The 20,960-nt window shown below is 38.5% G+C and overlaps 1 protein-coding gene and 1 long non-coding RNA gene across 6 annotated transcripts in view; one reads left to right on the top strand and one right to left on the bottom strand.

The window, feature by feature from the left end:
- BACH2 (BTB domain and CNC homolog 2) overlaps positions 1-20,960 on the bottom strand; it is a 235,152-nt gene that overhangs the window by 176,213 nt on the left and 37,979 nt on the right. The gene's annotated exons all lie outside the window — the stretch shown is intronic.
- Positions 1,520-18,998, top strand: LOC121929120. Of its 2 annotated transcripts, XR_006103615.1 has the most exons (4): positions 1,520-1,720; positions 4,320-4,447; positions 17,147-17,300; positions 18,759-18,998. It is a non-coding gene; the product is annotated as an uncharacterized LOC121929120 (long non-coding RNA). The 2 variants fall into 2 exon arrangements; XR_006103614.1 differs by lacking the exon at positions 17,147-17,300.

The raw sequence follows: 20,960 nt of genomic DNA, 5'->3' as shown, positions 1-20,960 counted from the left end.
CGGGGGCTGCCATGATGCCAGCGCTGCTGTGCAGTGTCCCCATGGCTGTGCAGGGAAGCATCGTCATAGGGGCATTTCACAGTTCCTTCCTAGAGTGGCTCATTCCTGTGGCAACTACATGGCCACAGGAATGATCCCGAGGAGAAAGGGGCCACCCCTTTCTCCTCCTGGCTGTCCGGGTGACCCAAGGACACCCCTTTTCCAGGCATTTTTCCGCTTCTCCGTGGCCCGGAAAACGCCTGATAGGGGCCACAGGGCTGCCAGTGAGGTTGCCCTGGCTCCAATCCAGCGCAAAAAAGGCTGGGTGCAGGCTGCCCCTTTGGGGCAGTCTGTACTGGGTCCTAGATTTCTTTTTTTGGTGCACATCACCTCTTCAAACAAGTCAGGCTCATGTTTTTTTGCCACTATTCCAAGTACAGAATTTGTCTTATCCATGGTGTTTTAAAATCCTGTTTTGCAGCCTGCACATTTAGTTTGTTTCTTTCTGGCGGAGGTGTGGTGGCACTAATGATATCAGCTTACAGGTTAAAATATGCCACCACAATGGAATTTCAAATTCTGTTTTTATTAATTATTTAATGTATATCTCACCTTTCTCCAGAAAGCAAAACTTCATTACAATGCAAAAAACCAATGCTTGATGGTGTATGAATTGTGTGGACAATATGCTTGATGGTGTACCTCCACCTTCGCTTCCAAATCAGTTTTGCTGATCCCACCATCTGGAACATGCTGTATAAATGCAGTTTGCTCAGATATGAACATTCCCCCCTCTGGGGTATCGGATTTTTACATGAAGAACTGAATCCCTCCATAACCACTGCCACTTTCCACCCTGCCATGAACGCTCCATGGGTGGGTTTAGTTGCACCAAAATTCTGAATAATTGCCCCTGCCCAATCTGACCTGTTCAACTATCTTTGGAAAGAACAGCTTGCATTGCTCACATTACATTCCACCTCTTCCTGATATCCCTGTCATGCTGGCATCAAGGCAAAGCAAAAGCCTCTTGCATCACACAGAGATTGTTCCCTCCCATGAACACAAGAGGAATTTTTAAATGCACACACACAGACACACAAAATAATTGCTTGATTAATACGATAACCCATTTATAAAAGGAGCAGCACCCCTCCACAATGGATGCACATAACTGGCAATTCTGTGAATAATTTGTTTTCAAGGAATCCCTCTGCCTCTGCTCCACCCTACTCTGTAAACTAGACATTACCTTATACAAGAATGAATCTGCTGCATTCTTCTGTCTAGCTGCTTCACAGAAGATTTCCTATACTCGCCAGAGTCCAGAGCAATGCCTGCTCTCCACCCACCCACTATGCTTCTCATTTAACTCCCCCTTCTCTCTCTCTCTCACACACACACACACACACACTCTCCCCCCTTCACTGCCTCACTGTGTTTTTGTGTAAATGATCTCACATGACTCAACAAATCCATCTGCCTCAAGCAGGCCAAGTTTGGAGCCTTCCCAGGAAAGGAGGGAGGAAGGGAAGGAGGGAAAAATGCTTTGTGGAAGAGACCTGGAGCTTTGCCCTTTCTCTGGCTCAAATTACCCGCCTGTCAGGCCTGACAGATTTGGCTAAAAATAAAAGGAAGCGGGCCATGAAAAGCAGATGAATGAGCTCAGCAGTTCCTTAGATAACACGGGGGCCAGCCTCGCCCAGAGCTTCCAAAACAGGAACGTCAAATGGTGGGCCTGGTAAGTGCAATGCTGCAATTCAGCTAACCTTTCAGTTTGAGAAGAGAGATCTTGGAGGAGGAAAAAAATGGGAGGGGGGGGGACAGCAACACAGAGAAGAAGAAAACATACAAATGAACACACAGAGGTCTAAGCGGTGCTGAGACTCAATTTGTAAAATATGTGAGCTACACAGTCTTGTCCTGCCAAAGAGAGGGAGAGGGAAGGCGAGTGGCATTTTTAAAGCTGCGTATGACATCAGTTTTCTTGCTTTGTGCCAGTAAAGAGCTGAAAGTCATTTGTGTAAGAGTGTGTGCCCAGAGCCCCCAGTGGGTATTAAGCACTTAGCTTGGCAATGTAATGACACACTGTAACAATCTGTAATGCGAAGCAGTCAGCAAAGCCCTGGCTCTGAAAGCTATTTCTCCTAACTATTAACCATATGTTTGGCTCCTCAGCTATCTGAGCGGGTGTCCCAGCTTACCATCTGGTTTCCATCCACACAAGCAACTGTAAAGCACAGAGTATTTCCCTCTGGAGCAGCATGTTTTGCTCTCTGTCTGTGTTTTTCTTTTTTAATCCTTTAAAAAAAGAAGAAAGAATCCCTCCCAGCAAGAGCTCCTTCTCATTCACCAGTCTGAAAGTGAGCACAGAGTACCCGCCAAGGTCTTTTACTATAATTATTCAAGAATGTACGGCTGTACTGTAAACAAGGCAGAGAGAGAGAGGCATTCCCATGTGTACAAGGGAGCTCCGAGGGTACATGTGCGTGCGCATACATACACACATAAACCTGCTCACAGACAGGGATTAAAATGGGCAATGCTGACACTTGATACAGAATGTTAAAAATAGGGTGCATTCCCAACAGATAGAGGCACTGGTGTGGTGCCCGTCAATCCACATACATATCCTGCTTTCTTGGAAATGAGTTTTTAAAAAGCCAAGCACACATGCACATATACAAATGTACAAATAAATCCCGACAAACAACATGAACTTGATCATATTATTGCAGTTTGTTATAATATAGAGGGAAAGTGTCCTAAGTGAACAAAAATGGTAGGTGCTTAACAGCCTAATCAAAAAGCATAATCTTAAAAAAAAAAAATCAGAATGTATGAAGGTGATCAGAAGGCAGGGAGGCTTGTGCATTTCAAAGCTGTTTCTGCTGTGCTCATGTCTGCCTTTTAAAAGCAAGTTTAATCCTATCCTTTTGTAATGGTCAATTTAGGATAAAGGAATAAACAGCATCTCAGCCTAGGAGGATGGCAATGGCAAAAGCCCTCTGAGAAACTTGCCAAGAATACCCTGTGATAGGGTCGCCTTAGGGACGCCATAAGTTGGAAAAAAATTGAAGGCACACAACAATAACAAGCATTCCAGTATGTCCAGAATTACAGCAGTCAGAACCCAACATTTATTGATGCAAGGAATTGGAACATTCTGCAGAATGTGCACTTCCAATTTTAACAGTTTAGAATACAGTCAGACTTTTGAATTTGTGGTGAATTCATTCTGGACCCACTCCCCAAAGGTACAAAAAATGGGACCTCAAGCCCTGTTATCCCAAATGGCAGTGCAACATTTGGGATAATGGGGCTCACTGTCTATAGATGCTCAAATAGCATCTTCCAAATGGATATATTTGGAGCATGGTCTTCCTCTTTTCCTACTGTCCTCTATTTTGCCAAGCATTATTGTCATGTTTTCTCAAGATGTGTACAAAGCACTTCAAGCCTCAGTTTAGTCACCTTGGCTTCTAGGGAGAGTTCAGGTCTAACTGCTCTGTTGTTGTTGCTGCTGTTGTTGTGTGCCTTCAATTTATGGTGACCCTCAGTTTTCTCTGCAAGTTTCTTCAGAGGGGAGTTTGCCATTGCCATCCTCTGGGGCTGAGAGAGCGTGACTTCCCCAAGGTCACCCAGTGGGCTTACATGGCTGAGTGGGAAATTCAAATCCTACTCTCTAGAGTCATAGTCCAATGCTTAAACAACTATACCACACTTGCTCTAGGACCCATTTATTTGTCTTTCTAGCAATATGCAGTATCTGCAGAACTCTTCTCCAGCACCACATCTCAAATGAGTCGATTTTCCTTCTATCAGCTTTCTTCTCAATACAGCTTTCACACTCATACATAGTAATGAGAAATATAATTTCATAGACCATCCTAACTTTAGTATTCAGTGATACAGTTTTACATTTAAGAATTTTGGATAGTTCTTTCACAGCTGCCCTCTAAATCTTAAGTCTTCTTCTGATTTCTTGGCCCCAGTCTCCACTCTGGTTAACGACAAAGACAAGGTATGACAAATCTTGAACTATTTCTATGTCTTTATCATCTGTTTTAAAGTTATGCAAATATTCTATGGTCATTTCTGTTTTCTTAATATTTAATATGCAAAAGGATATTTTCTTATGTCAGAACTAAATTTATACAGTACTTGGAAAGAGTTTAAGAAGAGGGAGTGCAGCTTTCTGTTAACAACAATGTCTGGGGGCACAGGCATGTGGTGGATGGTCTTTATTCATAGCACCCACAATACTTTTCTTCCAGTCTGATATATATTCAACAAAATTACAAGGCTGAGGAAACCATCAACACTTCATTTCTTCCCAGACAGATCCCAGGATAGAGCTTCCAGAGGCCCTTCCCTTCCAGTGTCTTAGAAGTGATGACCTGGTTAGTCTCTTGGTCACCAAGCTGAGATGTTTATCTGGAGCACAGCACGAGAGAACTGAAAAAAGGTAAGCTCCTTGGATTATCCCCTGAAGATGAACAACAAACATACATCAGTGGCAGCATCATGATCACTCTTCTTTTTAAAAGCATCAGATCTATATCTATGTCTATAGATAAAAGGCCAGCAAGATTTTCAATAAAAAGCTCTTTGGAGTAGCAATGCTTTTATGGTGCATTTGAAGGCATCAAGAAATGACATTCCACATACATGAGGCCACAAATGAAAAGCCCCTGTCCCTGTATCTACCAATATGATTAAAATTAATGACAGACATGAAAGCAAAGTCTCTAAGGCCATTCTTAGGGCCTGGATTTATTCATATACTGTTAACATAATCTGTCAAAACAGGGATGGGCACAAGTCAGTATTTGTTTGATTATGCTTAATATTAATAGAAGTACAATTTTCCAAATACATGTTTATCTGAAAACTGACTGAAGCATTCCCAGAAAAAAGAAATGCATAGGCTTCACGTTAATCCATATGTGCACATGTGTCCAAACCTTGTTTCTCAGTCAAATGCCACCCACACTTGAAATCCTGTACCAACCAGATTAGTAAATCTGCACATACTTGTACTCTTGCAGTAAACAATAACCTCTTTCACTCCACACAATCATCTGAATAAATAGATAGAAATGTCATGGGGAAAATTAGGAAATATCTATTGAGAGCCGTTCACAAGATGAAGGGTGGAACGATTAATTTAAAAATGTATGAAGAATAAAAATAGAGAAGAAAAAAACTTCAAAAACTGTTCCCTCCCCCAAAGACTAGCCTATAACATTACAATCAGAAATCCCTTTTGTTGTTCTTGTTCAGTGAGAGAGTGAAAGAGAAAACTCAAGAGTCTGATCTTACAATGGAAAATGAAACACTCCACAGATACAACACTTTCCCCTCAAAATTAAGTGCTTAAAGAAAAAAGATCCAGCCCTTAACAAGTCACATGGCAGACCCAAAATGAAAAATATCATTTCTAAAAACATATTTGCAGGTTGTGATGGTGGTGGTAGGGAAACAACTGGTATAAATTCTTAATCTGGTAGATAGGTGTGTGTGTTGCTACCTTTTCTGGAACTGAAACACATGAAAAGGTGTTACCCTGACAGTGTAAGTCCCATTTTTTGACTACTGGCAGCTTTCTAGGGACCTAAGAATGATTTTTTCCCCAGACCTGCTACCAGAAACCCAAGATTCTCCATGTCAAACAAAGATTGTACCACTGGGTGAAACACTCTCTAATTAATCAATTGTTTCATTGAGTTAAAGCTCCTAAAAACTCTGCGGGAGAAAAGAGGAAAGGAGTATCATGTGCTGGAGAAAGACCTCTCCCCCGCCAGCGATGTGGCCATCCTTTGTTGTTTTAAACAATACTAATTTTTATAGTATTATTATATTTGCATATTGGCATAGGAGAATGTGGCAAATCTGACCTACACCCCCATTCCCAAGTACGTATTCCTGAACATGCCCAAACACAACAAGGCATCTGAAAATATTAACCTCTGTATTACTGGCACATGCGGGAATCCCTCATGGATATGGCTAAAGTAATCTTGGGCTATTGACAGATCTGTTTGAATTTCCAATCCTTAATTTAGTACTTGTTTAGTACTGCATCACAATATAGCCTCTGTGCTTTCAATACTGAATCCAGAATCCAGATATTTTTCTTTCAGGGAAAACACGATTTTTCTCCAGAGTTCAGCTGTATTGTTTTCCAAATGGGAAAATGCTCCCACCCCTGCTGCTGGCATATCACTTGGTTCAGAAAAACTAGTTCTTCACGGCAATTATTTTTACATCTACTTCAGTATGCCCTAACATCAAGGGCAAGGTGATACGGCTCTCTTTTCCTTCATTCCCATGCCTTCTCACTCACTGCCTTGAAATTCTCTTTTTTATCAGTGATTGGTATTCCTTCAACTCTGCATTCACTCTCAGCAACAATTACACAGCTTTTAAGTCTTCAAGTCTTTTAAACAATTTTAAAGCAGCCAATACAGCAAGATTAAGTCTTCATGTGCCAGCAATGTCCCAGTGTTCTTGGTAGAATGGCCAAGGAGGAGTAATGGCTTCTGCCTTCAAGGATATCCTTCTGTACTATCTTAACTGAGAACAACTATAGCATTTTGATATAATGTGGGCCTATGACTATGTCATTCTTCTTTCTTTCTCTTGTTTGATTGTTAACATCTGTGCCTGATGAAGAAGCTTTCATCAGGTATTTTGCACATTTGGTTAGCCAATAAAGGTAGACTGTTTTCTGGATTTTGGGTGGTATTCTAGGCAGCATCATAGTGTTGGGGTAGAAAAGGGCAATCATGAGCATTCCAGTGATGGAGAAAATGTGGGAGCATACACATGATCGCAAGCACATGGGTCTGTATATTTTTAATTGCCTGGACAGCCCTACAAAAAATGCATGGCTAAGGCAGATAAATTGACCCTATCTGAATTTTTGTAGCACACTGGCAAGTTCTGTGGTGAGGAGATTCACTGAAGAAAACTGCCCCCTAAACAACTGTGCTTACCCTTCACCAGTGGCTAAGTGGTGGACCATAGCCCCAAGGAAAGTCACATGTTTCAACTAACCCTTAGTAAAAGCTTCAACTACTACAGTCAATACCTTCTGGAGAGCATCCTAGTTCTGACAAGATTTGGACATTCTGAATAGAGTCCTCAGATGATATATCTTGTTTTATAGCTGAAATTCAACTCTTCCCACCTACTGCAAATTAGGCGATATGAAACAGCATGTCAATGAATACTGCTACCCAAGAATTTCATCCAATTGCCTAACAAGTCTTGCTAGCCATTTGTCTATTAATTTTCCTCTTAAACAACAAAATACTTCTGTTAAGTCTTAAAATTTGGATTTACCTTGAAGATTTAGCTGAAGGGATTTCTTCTTTTTAAATTTAAAGGATGCAACAATGTTAAGGCTCTGGGAGTCATTACACAAAAATTAAGAGAGAGAGAAGAAAACAGTGTTGGCTAGACATGTTTCAATATTTGTTACCATAGAAACAAGACACCAGGTTTTGGTTTTTAGTTATCCATTGCTATAAAATATTAAAACTCCTTAATGTCTTTGCATATACTTGTTATACTAAGATACTGTCAATCTCTAGAAGAGCTAAAATTGCTCAATTTCTAATATAATCCAGTTGCCTTTATTTTTTTGTACTCTGATAATTACATTAATTTTCAATAATTTTAAATAAAAACAAAAACTAATTACCTCAAACATTTCTGACAGTCCAGAAGGCTACACTTTTGAATTACAAAGAAGTTAAATGCGTACTATAGCTTTTATGGAACAATGTAATTGGGAGTAATTTATTTATAAGCTATCCTAAAGCTGAATATTTGAAATAGATATCAGATACTACAATGTTAAAAATACATTTGGTAAAGGTTTATCAGAACAGTTTGAGATACTACCTTGCTGTGCAGGAACCATTTGAATTCGTCATCCTTCTTATTCCCTACAACTGAACAGCTATATCCTATTGTTAGTCTCAACTAGAACAAAAACGCAAATACTGAAATGGGGCTTAAGGACTTGGTCCACTCTAGTTGAGACTTGCAAATGAAGTTAGGTCTAAGCCTTCACCTAGTTCAAAATTTGCCTTCCAGCAACAGATCAAATTGTATGTGTGGAACTAATTGTTGCGAGAGATGCATGGTGATAATTTCCCATGACAGGGAAGAGTGACTGGAATCTGTATCCACCAATACTCACTGCAGCTGACAAGATGATTTCAAAAAGAAAAACAACCAAAACAGGAACAGTTAAATCTTTTACTTGTTTTCACTTCCAAGTTCTTAACAAACAGGTACCTTTCTTTTTAGGAAATACAAATATATACAGTTATTGGGAGAACCATGTATGCCAACTATTACCTAAGAGACATTTCACATATTATGCAAACATTTGTGTTAACTGACCTTGCAACCACGGCCATATCTATGAGTAGCATGTTTTTATAGAATATTCTTTGGGCAATGAAAATTCTTCCATTTCATTAAATTAGCTCCAGGTGCCAGTAAATTATGAGAGTCAAGTGTGGCGTAGTGGTTTGAATGCTGGACTGGCATGCTGAGACACCAAGGTTCTAATCCCCACTCAGTCATGGAAACCAACTGTGTGGCCTTCAGAAAGTCATATTCTCTCAGCCTCATAGGAAGGCAAATGGCAACCCCCTCTGAACAAATCTTGTCAAGAAAATCCCATGACAGATTTGCCTTAGGGTCATAGTAAGTTGGAAATGACTTGAAGGCACACTACAAAAAGCTGTAGGTTAAATTAAGAGATCTTAGTACACCAGGAAAGATGATATTGTAGGCTTTAAGAGAGTGGGGCCCTCAAACGTCCATGGTTCCCAGACATTGCAACCAATGGTCAGAATCCCCATATCTAAAAATTACAAACAACAATATAGGAGAGTTCTTTGCAAGCGTCTACACTGCAGAAAAGGGTGGCCAGTCCCTTAGGTGGAAAAGTACTAGCTTTTAACAATAGTCTAGCTTTTACAGCAATTCCTATGCCCTGAACAGGTGGACAAAATGCTCTCAACACATGAAATGTTTGCAGCAGTTGTCAATTTTCCTGTCAAAATAGAGCGGTACTGGAAGAAAATAAACCTATGCAAGTATTAAAAGGAAAGGATGAAGTTGGCAATGCTATGAAGTGTTTCTTTGGATATTATTACCAATGCCCTTTCTCTAATCCACTCCCAAATGTTTGGGGAGTATTTGTTTTGGGGGAAGGGGGGAATACTGTCAATGCCTCCTGAAACTTTAAAGTTCTTCCTGGTTTAAAAGAGGCTTCTCTGGGGCTTAAAACAGCTGTGGAAGGCAAAACCAGTGGAATTGCTTCTATACACCCTAGTGTTGGTGGTGGCTATCTGTTTTTGTATTTATATGGTGCCACACTTATTTATTTTATTTTATTTCTAACCTGCCTTTCTCCCCAAAAGGGACCCAAGACAGCTCACAAATAAAAATTCTAAAAATATATTATGCCCATCCCTCCATATTTGCAGCTTTGATATTTGCAGATTTGATTATTCATGGATTTTATTAATATGTTCTCTCTAGGACTATCTAGATCCTCCAGTGCAACTCTATGGTAATCTTTAACTAAAAGTTGCACTGAAAGACCTAGAGATTCCTAGAGAGAATACTCTGCTAGGCCTTTGTAGCTCCTCCAGGGCAGTCCTATGGTCAGTGTCTGTTGAATATTGACCACAGAATTGCACTGGAGGACCTAGAGATTCCTAGAGAGGTGTCCTCTCAGGTAAAAACATAGTGTTTTGGTTATTTGCAGTTTTTCCATATTCACAGAGGTCTTGTGCCCCTAACCCTAGAGAATATGGAGGAACATGTGTATAATAAAATATACACTTCATAGAATAAAGTAACAAAAGAGACAGCTCTGCCAAAAGTATACAATACAATTTAAAAGAAAGAAAGAAAAAGGAACGACACAGATAAAGTATCTGTGCAATAGAAATGTAAAACAACTATCAAAATACAAATGAAATAATCAATGCAATACAATTACAAAAAAGAACCAAGCTAACACATAACGTATAAACAAAATATACAGAATTATGAAACTAAATCAAACTAAAATTCTAAAAGCTTTGGAAAATAGGCAAGTTTTGAAATGAGATTTTGATTGATTTATTTAGGTGGTAGAAGATACCAAACAAGTTGCAGCCCTCCAAAATCAGCAGAAAACACGTCCTTTCCCCAATCTCATGTACAGGCATATGTCAGTTAATAAAATCTCTGACAGCAATGCCTCTTTTTACAAAGCTCCTTTTAATGCCTGCTCAGTCCCCCTTTTCTCCTTTGTCTAGCTGGATTTGAAGCAACATCAGCATTGGCAAGATGCCGAAGGGAGGCTGGAGAAACACATAATTTTGGTGTCAGGTTTCAGAACTATATCTATAGTAAACAATGCAATAAACAGAGCTGACATCATAGATATCTGGGAGGGTATTTTGCATTGCACATTCATATATTTCAGCACTGTAACTCAGTGCAGAACAAAATGCTTACTGTTACTAAATTAAAGGGGAAGACTTGCTGATTCTGTATTTATTCATTATCACAAATCCAGAATCTCATTGTGTTAAACAGCTCACCCAATGGGCTGTGGTGTGAGCAGCTTGACATTTTTGCCACTGTCACACTGAGATCTCTAGGACCTGGCTGCACAAGCCAGAAGTCACATCTGCCCAGTGGTGATCACCAGATCCCCACTGGCAATCCCACAATTCTGTTCTGCCAAGATTTTTTGCTTTGCCAATCTTTAACAAGATCTCAGCTTCCATTCTTCCTTTTTTGTTACTATTATTTATGTATTTTAATTATTGATTTTCATTATTTTGTATATTTAGAAAACTCTAATATCTAGACACTATGTATCAAACTAGAGAGATATAGCACTGTCTTTAGAGTCACAAAACAACACTTTCTTCTCAATTAATTTTTTTTTAAAAAATCAAGATTGCTTTGCAAGAAAAATTGGCTCTTGTGTACGTTGCGAAATCCAATCCTACCTTTTCTTGCATCAAGAGCCTTCTTAGGCTGAATTGGAGTTTTAAGAACAATCCAGTGACTCTCTTGACCTTTTTGTTTGTTAAAAGAGAAAGTTTTTTAAGACAGCAACTATGGTAAAAGTAATATACAAATATTCTGCAAGCACTTCAAGTGAGCTTTGATACCTTAGTAGTTCCCGCACCCCTCAAACGCATAAGCCATGGATAAGAGCAACCACTGCAACGCTTTGCATATTCATGGCTGAATGTAGCTTTCTCTGTTGAGGAACAAGCACCTGAAACAACCTATGGGTAGCCAAGGTAAATGACAGTTTCCTGTCTAAATCATTCTCAACAGAAATATGTGTCCAATTTCACAGCACACATACACCACTTTATCTCTTTGAAAAAGCTGAATTAGTAAAACAAAATATTACTTGCACCAACAGGTAGTTTTCAATTTCTTCAGTAGATAATTCACTACTCCACACAGGACCTGTGTAACATTAATCTCCTATTACAATACCATTAAGCAAGCAACAGAATGACTATAACTTGATTACAAATTACCATATTATCTTTTCTTTAACACTTAAAATATATTAAGAGAAGACCTGGCAGGTTTTTTTTTTTTTTTTAGAGAAAGAGCATATACAGAAATTAATATAGTAATCTGGAATATTAATTGGCAAAGGAATCTAGAGTTTCATTCTAATCTAGTTTTTCTTGCTACTCTTCTTTGCATGAATCCTCAACAAACATACAGGATTTTTGACAAAAAATGGCCATAGATTTTTAGATAGCAAGATTATATTCATCACAGTGAGACCAGTGAGGTGCAGTGGCAACTTTCTAAATTCTAGTCCTCATCATCAACATTCATATAGCAAGGCTCAGGTCCAAAACATACTGCAGAAATAATCCAGTTCAAGACCACTTTAACTGCCCTGGCTCAGTGTTAGGGAACCTAGAGCTCTCCGACAGTGAAGACTCAATGTTTCACAAACCTACAGTTCCCAGAATTCCCTAGCATTGAGCCAGGGCAGTTAAAGTGGTCTCAAACAGGATTATTTCTGCATTGTGCTTTGGACTCCTGTCTGCCTGTCTGTCAATTTTAGCATTTTTCATCTCTAACAAGAGTGAGTCCTCTGTACAGCTAGTGGATCTTCTTGACCACTCCACCATCAAGTGGAGTCTACCACAAAAATAGTTCATAACAATACAGGTTAAGTCTCCCTTATCTGGAAACCCAAAATATCCCAAAAAATCAAAATTGTCCATACGGGTGGCTGAGATAGTGACATCTTTGTCTTTTGATGGTTCAATGTACACAAACTTTGCTTCATGAACAAAATTATTAAGAAATACATATTTTGTATATGTATTGTACATAAAATTACCTTCAGGCTAAGGTGGATAGGGTGTCTATGAAACAAATGAATTTCATGTTCAGACTTGGGTTATATCTGTGCATATGCAAATATTTTTTTCAAAACCCCCAAAACCTTAAAATCCAAAACATTTCTGGTCCCAAGAATTTTGGATAAGGAATACTCAACCTGTATACTGTCGTGGAAAAAGACATATTCCCTCGAGGTATCATGGGCATTATAGCTAAGTTCAAAAAGAAGTCCAAGTGGGAGTAGCAGATGATCACAAACTGTAGTTCCTACTAATCAAAAGATCATGGGATTTTGACTCTGTGAGCTCTGGCTCCACTATACCACTGCTGGAGATATTGATGAGCCAGCTTCACAGATCCATCTCTGTTTCAATACAGTATCAGGATGTATAGCTGCAGTAACTCTCTTCCTAATTCATCATGCACATTTTAATGTCACAAAGGAAAAACAACTCCAGAAAAAGCCATTCAGTCACCTCTACCTAGCTCACTACTAGATACATTTTATGTGGATGTTATTAGTGGCTTAAACCTATTACTAAGTCACCTTAGGAGACATGGAGCATATTCAAGTACTAAAAATTAACTGTTTACAAAAATAAGGAGCCAGGGTAGACTTCGACAGACCATTAATTTATCCCACTTCTATGAAACTTAGACCCATGGTTCTTGAAGTGTAAGTTCCCTCAGAAAGATATGAACAGGTGCTAGTGAAATATATAACCTTATTTGAACACAGTGTGACTGCATCTGTTTAAATGTTCATATTGATATATCTTGGGACCAGGTTACTTGAAGAACTGTATCCCAATACGTCTACTCAAACTCTAGAATCTTTGAGGAAGCGCCTTCTCTTGGTCCCACCATCTTCCCAGACACATTTGGTTGGGAACACCAGAGAGGACACTTTCAATGGCTGTTCCAAACCTTTAGAAGTCACTCCCTGGGGAGTCTAGGATCCTATCCTCTGTGCTATTATTCTAGAAGCAAATAAAAGCTCTTCTGTTCTCACAAGCTTTTAGAAATTGATTGCCAAAGCTCTTAATAGTATGCTATGTTGTTATTATTAGTGGATCTTAACATTTTTAATGGATTTAATTGATTTTAACACAATTATGAGTAAATGAAATGCATTTTAATGATAACTTTTTGTATGTTTTTAGTTACGACTTTGTGTTTTGCTACATTTGTCTTTATAAGCTATCTTCAGTCCCAGAGCCCTGGTGGCGCAGTAGTTAAATGGCTGTACTGCAGCTACTCACACACAAATCATAAGATTGTGAATTCAATACCAGCCAGGGCTCAAACTTGACTCAGGCATGCATCCTTCTGAGGTCACTAAAATGAGTACCCAGCTTGATGGGGGCAATTAGCTTACAATTGTAAACTGCTTAGAGACTGCTTAGGCAGTATGAAGCAGTATATAAATGAAGCTGCTATTAAATAATTCTACTCCAATTTTCTGTGTATTCACTTTTCAGTGTTTAAGGTATACTTTTTAGGGACCTTAATTTGTACTGAAGCCACTTCCACATCTAACTTCATCAACTTCCTGCTTCCATGTCCAAGAATACTATTAAATCTATCCTTCTCTCAAGGAAGGCAAACAGGTTTGCCCAGATCTCTCCTTTCTAACTGTTTGCCCACTATGAGCAACTTTTGCAAAATACCAACTGTGGGGAAAAAATACAATTTTGCCATAATAACTGGACAATAAGCAAAGCATTTTATAGAATTTGCTGAGATACCATAGTTATGGGTAACTATGGCAGCATTTTTATGTTTCCTTGTATGTCTACAGGCAGAAATAATAGGTGTAAAGCAATGCCATGAATCCCTTCTGTTCTTCCACATAAAAGCTTCAGGTCTAAGAACTTCTATTTTTTCTTAAAACGGGCAGCAGCTTTGAAGTCTCTCAGTTCTTACAAAGTGGGTTGTATAGAAAGAGAATCAGATGAGAATGCCTGATGAGTTTTTTGGGGGGTGGGTGGGTGGTAGGGGGTTGTTCATGTTTGATGTTTGTTCAATGTGAAAACGAAAGAAAAATGTTGGAATACGCTCATTATTCCAGCATGATAAAGGATGTTTCTGTATTAAGACTTGCTAGCTGACAGCAATACAGAGCACAGACTAGGCAAAACATGTACAGTTCTGTTACTTTCTACCATATTTACCAAGTGTATTGTTCAGACACTGTCAGAAGATAAGATGACTGAAACTGGGAATAAAGGAACATTATTTGTTACCCCTGTGTAAATATTGCCTTAAGACTGGTACTTTTTATTTTGTATGGAATATCTCTATTTTTTTATAAAACAAACTGGGGAAAGAGGGGTTTTTTAAGCTAACAATTTGAGCCATTTTTAAAAAAAGGAAACAAAGAACAATCTCAGTATTAAAAGATTTACTTAGGAATATGTTTTCTACATTTAATTTACTTGCATTATTTTCTCTTAATCATAAAAAATAAACAATTCTCCATGCTATAGTTTTTATGAACACCTTGCTACTAACAGTGTTCAGAACAGACCCTTTCTAGAGATGCTTTCCTGATAGCTTTATAATATTTTTGCCACCAGATGAAATTCTTTTAATTGCCTCTGGCTTTTAAACTATTGTATGAATTTCTAAATCTACTGGCATTTTAGGCTTGATCTGTATCTGTAATGACACTAACTATTTTCACCCTGTTTTAACCTCTTTGTTATGCATTTATATGCAAGAATTAGTGTATTTTTTATTTGTTGCTGTTAGGGCTCTTATTTTTGTAGTGCCACTATGGTCTCTGGGAGTACACCACAAAGGGCAGAGAATCACACACAGAGAGAGGTCTGTCTCTAGAGATACTTTTGTTGCAGAAACAGAAAGTTCCCTTGCCATCAATCCAATTGTGGTGGTCACTGTAGCTGCCGAGTAGTTATAGTCTAGGGGCCTAGCCACAAGCAGAAGGAATTAGCTTCCAAACTCTGTACCATAAATGAATTTTTCCTACAGTCTCCAAATGTCTAGCATTGCAGAGAGTGAGATATTCAAAACTGTTTATGCCTGAGTGTGTATATGTGCCTTCAAGTTGCCTGTTGACCTACACAGACCCCATTAATTTCACAGGGTTTTCCTAGACAAGGGATACTCAGAAATTGTTTTGCCAGTTCCTTCCAAGTACTAACTAGGGCTGACCCTGCTTAGCTTCCAAGATCAGACAGGGTCTGGTGCATTTAGTGTAGGTGAGCCATGTTCACACCTAGAACCCTTATATGTTTGCATTCCCTTGGTAACACTGACTGCCCATTTCTTTGCTTAAACTGTATTTCTAAATGTTAAGCTGAAAGTTTAAGTTACTACAACAGTAGAAATTTGGTTATTGAAGGAAATGACCATTGGGGGTGACTGAAATTTTATTGAGAGACAATTACTTCATTTTGTCTGGAGCTGGGACAAAAAGGAAGTATGCCTGAGACATGTCAAGGAAGATCTTGGATTTACAGCATTCCAAGCTCTCTTGTTTCTTGCCTTGACTCCAAAATGGATAAAATCTAAATCAGTCCTGCATCGGGTGCAGTGGGTTTAGGAACCAATGGGAAGATGGAGGGGAAAAAAAACAAGACACTGTTGCCTTCTTCAACTTGCATCCTGCCTGGCATGAGCCCAGTGAGACCTATAGGTGGTAACTCCTCCACTATGAATTTTCCAGCCCCACCCTAACCTCTGTAGGAATGCTTTGTTAATATTTTTATTTTATCTTATGTAAGACAGTCAGATAACAACACTATTAGCAGAGATATATAAATATTCACAACTACATTTTAAAAATAAAATAGGAAGTCCATCTATTGTGATTACTAGTTATGTAAACTAATGGAACAGCAAAATATGGAAAGTATTAATAAACCTGGCTAATATATTTGATTCTTTGAAACTGGAAACTAATGACAGCCTTCCATACCTACTGAACTATGTCTATGAAGCCATCTACTGGAAGTGATAAAAGTTAGTGTATTAAGCTAGAGTGATCTTTCTGACCTCTAGAAACAGTCGCCATTGCGCTGGCCTTGAAGAATAAGGTAACACACTAACAGGCAAAATAACTCTCTTGGTTTGTTTTGGACTCCTCAGTTAGCAAAAGCATTTGAAAAACAATTGTAGTCTAACCCAAGTTTGTGTATACTGTACAGTATTTATTGATTTATGCACTCTTTCAAACTTCTTTTTTACTCTGCCCTTCCTCCAATAGACTCTAAGGAAGCTATCAAAAATTCATTATTGAAACCATTTTCTAATGCAGTATGAAAAAGAAAAGGCAGAGTGTGTGTGTGTGTGTGTTATCTCACTTCCCCATAATAACAGAGAAAAACCAAGGCAGAGCATTAACAGAATCCATCCAAGGCTTTTAGCCAAGTACTGTATCAGCCTGAAATCTTAGTGTACTATTAACACAACCTTCATACAGTGCCATACACTGCTGTGACTCTAATTGGTTACTACTCATTGGTCAGATCAGGCTATATTAGCTGGGCAATGGGTTAGATGGATGGACATTCCTGTGTGGAGGTTCTTTTGCTCATTCAGCTCTTGGTCCTAAACAGAAATATGTTTTCAACCTATTCACACAGCTCTTGAAATCTTTTCAAAAGATGTATGGTAGCACAACACATATTTGAAGTACAACTGTTTCCAAACTTTTCATTTATGTGAAGTCTAAGGCTTTCACGGCTGGCATTGATGTTTTTTGTGGGTTTTTCAGGCTATGAGGCTGTGTTCTAGAAGAGTTTATCCCTGATGTTTTGCCACGAAAAAACTATTTTCATTTATGTCACATGGCCATCTGAGTGCTGTTATTTTCCAAATCAGGAGCATCCAGAACACATTTGATAAAGATGCAAAGGTTTTGTTTTGAGGTGTGTATGAAGAAATGTGTTTTAAAACAGAAAGTGAATGTAATCCAAAGTTTAAAGTCAGTGGCCCTATTTTAACATACTTTCAACCTGTAACAAATGTAATAAAGGCTGACTTTCCCTTATTGAGAATTGCAAAATCTGTAATATTCCAAAATTGAAACTGTCCTCATGAGTGGCTGAGATAATGACCCCTTTGCTTTCTAATGGTTTAGGGTAAACCAACATTTTTCATGCACAAAATTATTTAAAATTATTGTGTATAAAATTATCTTCAGGCTATGTGTATAAGGTATACATGAAATGTACATGAATTCCACGTTTAGACATGGGCCCCATCTCCAAGATTATTTGCATTATTTATATTCAAATATTCAAAAAGCTCCAAAATCCATAACACTTCTGGTCTCAAAATTTTGGATAAAGGAGATTCAACCTGTAGTTTATTATGTTGTCAATCCAAAACTTAGTGTGTCTCTCTTAAATTACCCATAAGGTAACTTGACTGCATTCTCTCGTCTGCATTCTGTAGATTATAAAATGCACTACACACATTGTTTTCATTAGCCTTGCAAAATAGCATAAGTCAAGTCTCCATGCACAAGTAAGTACAATTCACAGTAACTAGCTGTCACTAGTGCTGTTGGTGCAGCTCAGAATTCTAGTTGTACATCAAAACTATGTTTGCAGCATATGAGTGAAATATCAGCCACAATGAGCATACTGAGCCCTCCCTTGGTAAAGCAGGTCCTCCTGCACTTTTTTCTTGACAAAAGAAGTGCTAACAATTTCTAAAATAGTAGCTGCCATAGTATGTTGCAGCAAAAAAGCTTGTAGCACCTTAAAAGATTAACAAGTTTTATTGTGGCATAAACTTTATTGGACTAAAGCCCATGGAGTATGATCCCCAAATACAGTACATGTGTGCATAAAGTAAATGTCAGCACTGAACAGCAAAGAATACAGTAGAGTCTGAAGCAATACAATAACCGTTCAAATATATGAAAAGTCACTCTCCAGTGCAGCTGCATCAGTTGTATCTCTATCTTAGCATCCCTGAGTGAATAACGGCAGAGGGGTGGAATCCCCACATTGTTTCTCCTCCAATCCAAATAAAAGACAATTGAACTTTGTAAGACACATCTAAATTGTTTGAAGCACACCACCAGTAACAATAAAGACAACATCTGTAAAACTAAGACATCACTTGCAAAAGAATAAGTCACAATAGCAAAATCATGGAAGGAACTAAGATCCAACAGATATTTCTGTGTGGGGAGTCAGAAAAGGTGTAGAGGCAATTCTTGCTGAGTTTTCCTTTCTGTAGAAATCCCTGCATCACCACCCATCCTTTCCCATAAGATCTTCCAACCTTCCAGAGCAGCTTTCTAAGGGCCACAAGAACTTACAATAGGAAAGGAGAAATGGTAAAATCACTTCTTCCCTCCACTTTCTCCACAGACCCTAAGAGTACTGCACCACCTCTGTGGGAAGGAGAGCTGTCCAATGAGACAACATATTTTCAGCAAATTCATCAGAGTGAAATGTTAAGACAATCCATCAAACTGTAGTGTTTTCTCCTACCCACATTCTATCATTCTATCAATCAGTGGATGTGAAAGGTGGGTCAAAACAATATTATAAGATGTTGTTGTGTTGTTGTATGTATGTATTGAAGTCATTTCTGACTTATGTTGACCCTAAGGCAAACCTATCATGGGCGTTTCTGAAGCTTAGAGTGTGTGACTTGCCCAAGGTCACCCAGTGAGTTTCCATGGCTAAGTGGGGATTTGAATCATGGTTTCCACAGTTATAGTCCAATGCTCAGGCTACTACATCACACTGGCTCCTATCATGAGATCCCTCCCTCCAAAAATCCCTAACATATGTCCAGATTAACATACAACCTATGTGTGGATAAGTGGAGGATTTCACGTATGACAGAGAAGTTATATTTCAAAACATTCTGCACTCCCCTCTACCATGTTTTTAAGAGAGGAAGCCTTCTGCTGTAAGCCAAAGTCTTGTTTTAATCATTCTGATTTGATTCTTACCCCTCTGGTCAATTAAACACAGGTATTTGTATTTAAACCAAATTCAAATACCCATCAAATTCATGTACTATTTAAACCAAATTCAAACGCCCATCATCTTTGTCTCATCCAGTGTTGGTGCTTAAATTTTATTCCACCACCCTGAATGCTGGTTTTCATAGTTACATTTCTCTTTAGACGTCATACTAGTTTGGATAACGATCCATATTTACCAAAATCCTAGATGCAAACTAGATCCAAACTTTACTTCTGTCTTCACTGCAACAGAACAAACAACATGCTTTAAGTACCAGAATGATAATGGCCAGTTCTCAAGCACAGTCCATTTCCAAACTACAAGTACTGAACAAATTCATATGGCTGCAACCATAACAAAAACAACCGATCTGTAAGAAGTTCCAGAAAGCCACTCTAAACACTGCTTTTGACTCCCAAGTTTAGCAGCTTGCAGCAGAAAGCAACGGGGGGTGGGCTTCTGTTATGAAGTAGTAGCATGAGAATGCTGATGGGTGTGGGAATCTAGAAGGCGCTACTTTGGATCTCTGCCAATGAAGCAACTTCAGTAATTTGCTTCATCACCTATTATACCAAATATACCATGTTGCCTAAGTACTACTGCATGCTAAAAATATGCATCAGCCTCAGCTAACAATTCACACTGTGGATTTTAAAACATACCAGTTTTCTTCAAATTTTCTTCCAGTATTAGTCCCCTATGGCTATCTGCATCTAGGAACAAGTGATTTAATGCAATTATCCTCTAAGTAACGATAAGCAGGCAGTCATGCGAATTTACAACTTATTGGTTTAAACTGTAGAGTTAAACAAGCGAGGTAAATCAAATAAAAATGATACAGTGTTAGACCATATTGGTTATAAGATATCAGTATTATAAATGTAACATAATCTCATTTAAAGGGGGTTGTGCAACCCATAGGTTTTACAAATATTTACAGACATTAATCTTGTTAAGTTCCTTTTCAGAGTTTTATTACATTGCGGGGGCATATACGTTTCATACTAAAGTGTTTGAATAATAGATTTGTTTCAAGCCATTTGTTTACATTCCAAGAAAGGAGCAAGACAACACATCTGTGCTCTCAGACTGCCAAGAAGACCACCATGTTTAGACGTTATCAATTTTTATCAGGTCCAAGAGCCAGCCTGAATACAATACAATCCTTAACACCTTTGTCCCCTGTCATATTTTCCAAGGTCAATAGTAATATCACTGTATAAAATTATCCTTCCTTGATGAAAGGAAAAACATAAACTTAGGCAGATGAATCTGATGCAATATGAACATGAAGAGTGGGAGTGATAATGAATAAATAAAATAATTTACAAATAAATGAATAAAACATGAAAAAGGTCCCCAGTTCAAATATCTCTTGGGCCACTCTATGGGAATAATGTATAAGATTACTTTTTAACCAGGAAAATCTTCTCAAAAGTCAGGGGTCGTCTTATACGCTGGGTGTTGTCTTATAGGGCAGGTACTGAAACTTCCGAGCCGGACTGAAGAATCTGCGGTCGCTGCATATGGTGCGGGGAGCCCAAAAACGGTTGCGGCCACATCCCCACCCTATGTGGCAACCGTATGAAAGCA

The sequence above is a fragment of the Sceloporus undulatus genome, chromosome 1 (genome assembly GCF_019175285.1).
Source record: "Sceloporus undulatus isolate JIND9_A2432 ecotype Alabama chromosome 1, SceUnd_v1.1, whole genome shotgun sequence".
In the NCBI taxonomy this organism is placed as follows: domain Eukaryota; kingdom Metazoa; phylum Chordata; class Lepidosauria; order Squamata; family Phrynosomatidae; genus Sceloporus; species Sceloporus undulatus.
This window is presented reverse-complemented; position numbering and strand designations above follow the sequence as displayed.